The sequence below is a fragment of the Nicotiana sylvestris genome, chromosome 5 (assembly GCF_000393655.2).
Source record: "Nicotiana sylvestris chromosome 5, ASM39365v2, whole genome shotgun sequence".
Lineage (NCBI taxonomy): Eukaryota > Viridiplantae > Streptophyta > Magnoliopsida > Solanales > Solanaceae > Nicotiana > Nicotiana sylvestris.
Window position 1 is genome coordinate 117,878,743 of NC_091061.1, and position 5,363 is coordinate 117,884,105.

The window sequence follows — 5,363 nt, forward strand, 5'->3', positions numbered from 1 at the left end:
AAGCAGCAAAGCTGCGCATGGACCTCTAGCACAAAAATAACCCCCCCCCCCGTTAGTCATCTTCTCCGGACTATCCTTAGCAGTCGACGAGCAGCTGTTGCCTCGTCTTTCACTGAACACCCAAAGTCCAAACGCCGCTGCTTTCGTCTTCAACCCATCGTCCAATTTCACGTCGCCCAGCCCCATTAAACCAACCAAAGTTCAGCTTCCTCGTCTCAGTTTCTTCTTCTTCATTTCACAACCAAAAGTTCCTCCAATACATCGAACCAACCGAGCTTCAACTCCAAATCGTTACTCCATGTCATGGAGTTAATCGATGTTGTTTTCCGAGTTTAGCTCAAGTTCTCCGGTGAGTTCCGAGGTCGACGAGGTTCCGATATCGGTTCGAGGGTCAGGTCGTCAGCTCGGTTTAGTCCGCTACGTCGGAAGCTTTCTTCGTTGTATACGTTGAAAATATGCAGAAATAAAGGTCTGTTTTCTATTATTAAATTTATATCTTCATTTCCAGTTTAAATCTCACAATGAAATTCTCGTTAGATATATTAGATATAAAATCACATGCGAAGATCTTATGCTAACTGAAGCAAATTTTAGTTAGTTCCATTTTTGCTTTGGTGATTAATGCAAATTGTATATATATGGTCATGTATTGGAGAAATCGCATCTTTAAAATTGTTTGGATTGCTCTAGTCAACAGGTTGTTGTGGTTGCTAAGAGTCGGTCGTGGGGTAATGGTGGAAAAACGATTTGCAAGCTTAATCTGATTTCCTTGTCTTAAGCACTAAGGATTCTGTTGTTACTGATTTAATTAGGACATGGGGTTTCCATTTAATTTGTATTACTTTATGGGTTTAATTATTAGGATATAGTTAGATTGGAATGAATCTACATTTCTTATGAGTTTTTATTGCTTTTGAATTAATTTCTATGCCCGTCTTTGTAGTGCTGCTGTTAAAATTACTAGAGTAATGAATTTGGAATTAAGATATAAGTTTCCATAGATAGTTTACGATGCGGATTATTGTTTTTACCATGCCAGTTTTGTTCGATAGAGTCATAGTTTAGATTGATATTTTGTTTCCCGTAGTTGTTAAGAGTATGCTTAGGCCGATAACAATCGTGAGCATGAGTAGTTTTTTTAGTTAAGTACAATCTTTTGAAATAATTCGAGGTGTCGTGCCAAATAAAATCTCAAGTTGCATGGCTCTCGTTTAATTAATCTTGTTTATCCTTAGAACTCGAGGGGTTCCATTTAGCAAATTCCATGGCCCTCGCAAAGTGTGAACGCATAGTTGCTTTAGACACGCTCTTAATAAAATTACCTTCCTAAACTCGGGTGCGCATTGATGCGACCCAAATCTAGATCTCGACAAAGTCAAAATGTGTTGACAATCACGGGTGCATTGATTGTGATGTGGTTCGAAACACGTTTTCACTACGTCGTAATTCTTTTAAAATAAATAATAATAAAAGCAGTTTACGAATAAAAGGCACATGAGCTAGCATGTATTAAAATCAGATAAATTCAAATATAACAGTTAAGCGATCGTGCTAGAACCACGGAGCTCGGGAATGCCTAACACCTTCTCCCGGGTTAACAGAATTCCTTACTCGGATTTCTGGTTCGCGGACTGTTAACAGAGTCATAAATTTCCTCGGTTCGGGATTCAACCGGTGACTTGGGACACCATTAATCTCCCAAGTGGCGACTCTGAATAATTAATAATTAAATCCAGTTCCGATTGTCCTTTAATTGGAAAAACTCCTTTGCGCCCTTCCGGGGGTGTAGGCAGTGTAAAAAGGAGGTGTGACAATGATCAGGTTGGTTTTCTGTCATCAGCAAAGGGACATGAAAAGAACAAAGAAAAATCAAAAGATGATTTTGACACGGATAGATGGTCTTCAAGGGGCCGGTTTTTTCCTATACGAATGGATCGAAGGCCACGGCAAAGACTTCCTGTCAGCAGACAGGTTCGCTACCGACAAAAGGACTGATCGCGGCTGGAATAATAGATCGTTGCAGGACAAAGAAGCACTAGGTACGCGGGATCCTTCCTACCCCAGACTATCAAAATACAATTTCAATGTCAGTATAGTAGAGTTAGTATCAGCCATGAGAAACATCAAAGAAGCACGATTTTCAAAGCCGATAAGATCCGATCCCAATTAGAGGGATCCCAACTTGTAGTGTGAATACCATGGGATGAATGGACATTAGAATGGGGACTACCGACATCTTCGGGAAGAAGTGGCGACACTATTGAAAAATGGTCATCTTTGAGAATTCTTGAGTGACCGGGCCAAGAACAACTTTGGTCACGACCGGGACTATGAAGAACCCTCGAAAGCAGGGGAAGATCCCCCGTGCCAGACGATCAACATGATGTTCGAAGGGAACAACATCAACGAGGCACCTTCTCGGTAGCAAAAAAGACAAAAGTGTCAATAACCTATAGCAAGAGACTCTGGGAAGTCATCAAAGACGATATCACTTTCATAGAGAAGGACGTAGACGGATTGCTGCTACTGCACAATGACGCACTGGTAATTTCTTTAAATGTGCTAGATTTAAAAATTAAACGTGTTCTTGTGGATCCAGGAAGTTCAGTCAGTATCATACAATGGAGAGTATTGGAACAAGCTAAACTCACTAGAAGCTTCATTCCAGCCACAAAACTTCTCACCGGATTCAACCTCGCGAGCATGACAAATCGAAGAGAGATTTTGTCGCCCACGAACGCCAAAAGAGTGATGAAAATGACTCTTTTTGAAGTGGTAGATGGTGATATGGTATACAATATTATTCTGGGGAAGATCATAGTTACACGAGATGAGAGCTGTACCATCAACGTATCATCCGTTGCTGAAATTCCCAACACCCGAAGGAATTAAACAAATAAGGGACGCCCAACCAGCAACAAAGGGAGATGAATGCGATTTTGATTTCCAATAGCAAAGGGAAGGAACACGTGGCATAGCAATTACAGGAACCGACACCCATTCCCGAATCGAATGAAGTTAGCCCGGGATTAGAAGCGTCGGAATCCTATCAAGTGCCAAAATATTTCCAGGTACCAGAAGAGACAGATGCAACAAAATCCATGGCGAAAGATCTCGAGCAAGTTTCATTGTTCGAAGAATTCTTAGAAAGGAAATTCCACTTGGGGACAGGACTGCACCCCAAGCTCATGTCTGGCTTTATTAAATTTCTTATATCTAATGCTGACTGTTTTGCATAGTTTCACGCAGATATGAAAGGTATCCCGACGGAGGTAGCCGTATATAAGTTAAGTTTGGATCCCAACATACCTCCGGTAAAACAAAAGAAATGCCTTATTGCTGAGGCCAAAAATAAATTCGTCAAGGGGGAGGTAACTCGCTTACTTGATATCGGTTCGATCCGAGAGTTAATGAGTTTCCTTGATGCTTATTCCAGGTACAACCAAATTAAGATGAACTCGGAATATCAGGAAAAGAATTTTGTTCATAATAAATTTTGGCACATATTGCTATAATGTGATGCTCTTCGGGTTGAAAAACGCTTGAGCCACTTATCAGCGGCTCGTAAACAAGATGCTTGAAAAACAAATAGGAAAAATTATAGAAGTTTATATAGACGACATGCTCGTTAAGTCTTTGAATGCAGGTGATCACCATAAGCATCTGCAAGAAACCTTTGACATCATAAGGAAGCATAACAAGAAGCTTAACCCCGAGAAATGCACGTTCCGGGTCAGCTCTGCAAGTTCCCAGGATTTCTGGTATCACAAAGGGGGATTCAGGTAAACCCCGATAAGATCAAGGCCATCGAAGACGTCCCAAACCAGCTGTCAAGCGTGAAAGAAGTCCAAAGGCTCACGGGGAGATTGACAGCTTTGAGCAGGTTCATTTCCCGGTCGTCAAAAAAATGCCACCGTTTCTTCGCATTGCTCAAAAAGAAAACTACTTCAAATGGACCCTAGAATGCCAGCAGGCCTTGAAAATTTTGAAAATACTTGTCAAGACCTCCGTTACTTTCAAAACCAAAGGAAGGTGAAACATTGTTGGTCTGCCTCGTAGTTTAGAAAGTAGCGGTAAATGCAGTTTTAGTCCGTGAGGATAAAGGTATGCAATCCCTTATTTATTATGTTAGTAAAATTCTAACAGGAGCGGAAACTCGCTACCCACATTTGGAAAAACTGGCCTTAACTCTCGTAGTCATTGCTCGGAATCTGAGTCCCTACTTCCAATGTCACCCGATAGCTGTAGTGACCACATTTCCCCTGTGGAACATCCTTTAAAAACCCGAAATATCGGGTAGGTTGGCCAAATGGGCCATCGAAATGAGTGAGTTTGACATAGAATATAAACCAAGGATTGTGATTAAGTCACAAGTATTGGCTGACTTTATGGCTGATTTCAGTCCGGGATTGTTGTCTCTAGCAACCAAAGAGGCAGTAATTGTGTCAGAATCAACATCGAGAGTTTGGACCTTGTTTATTGATGGAGCCTCCAATGTAAAAGGGTACGAGCTTGGCATAGTATTAACTATGCCTTCGGGAGAAATCCTAAGGCAAGCCATTCGAATTAGGGGTGGGCATTCGGTATTTCGGTTCGGTATTTAAAAATTTTGGTTCGGTATTTTGGTATTCAGTTTATCAACTGTGTATACCAAATACCGTACCAAAATATTTCGGTACGGTTCGGTATTTCTTATTTTGGTTTGGTACGGTTTCGGTATGGTTTCGGTTAAAACCAAATCTTCACTGTCTAGAGCTCCCAGCTGAAACATAATAGAGGATAATTCTTAACCATTGTTGGAACATTTCAAAATTACAAATAGTAGTCATTAAATTTCGAATCACTTAAGGTTCCTTTTAATTTTGTTAGAATGGGTTCTCCAGAATAACTATCTGTATAATGCCCTATGGCAAAATTATTTGCAACATCTTCCTTTCCTGAAATGAGCTGCTCAGGATGGAAAAGTTGGTGATAAGTCCCAGTTCTCACCTCATCAATAACAGTGGGTTCGAGATCGACAAATATAGCTCTTGGGACATGCTTCCCTGCACTGGTTTCACTAAAGAAGGTATTGAAAGCATCATGTCCTACACCAGGGGAGTTGTCACTGCAAGGACAACAAAGAACTTACTCATCAACATGTACTAGAACTCCACCCTTTAGCTAAAAGGAGGAGAAACGAGAAACCACACCAACTTCCAACTCAAATAATTTACAGGCGGAAGTTGAATTGCTTGTCAATTATAAACTTGTGGGTCTTGTGACCATTGATATTGCCATGACAAAACTTTGCATATATCAGACAAAAACAACCGCTGGTTAGAAGGTTCCTTTTCATTTTGTTGGAATGGGATGATTGAGAT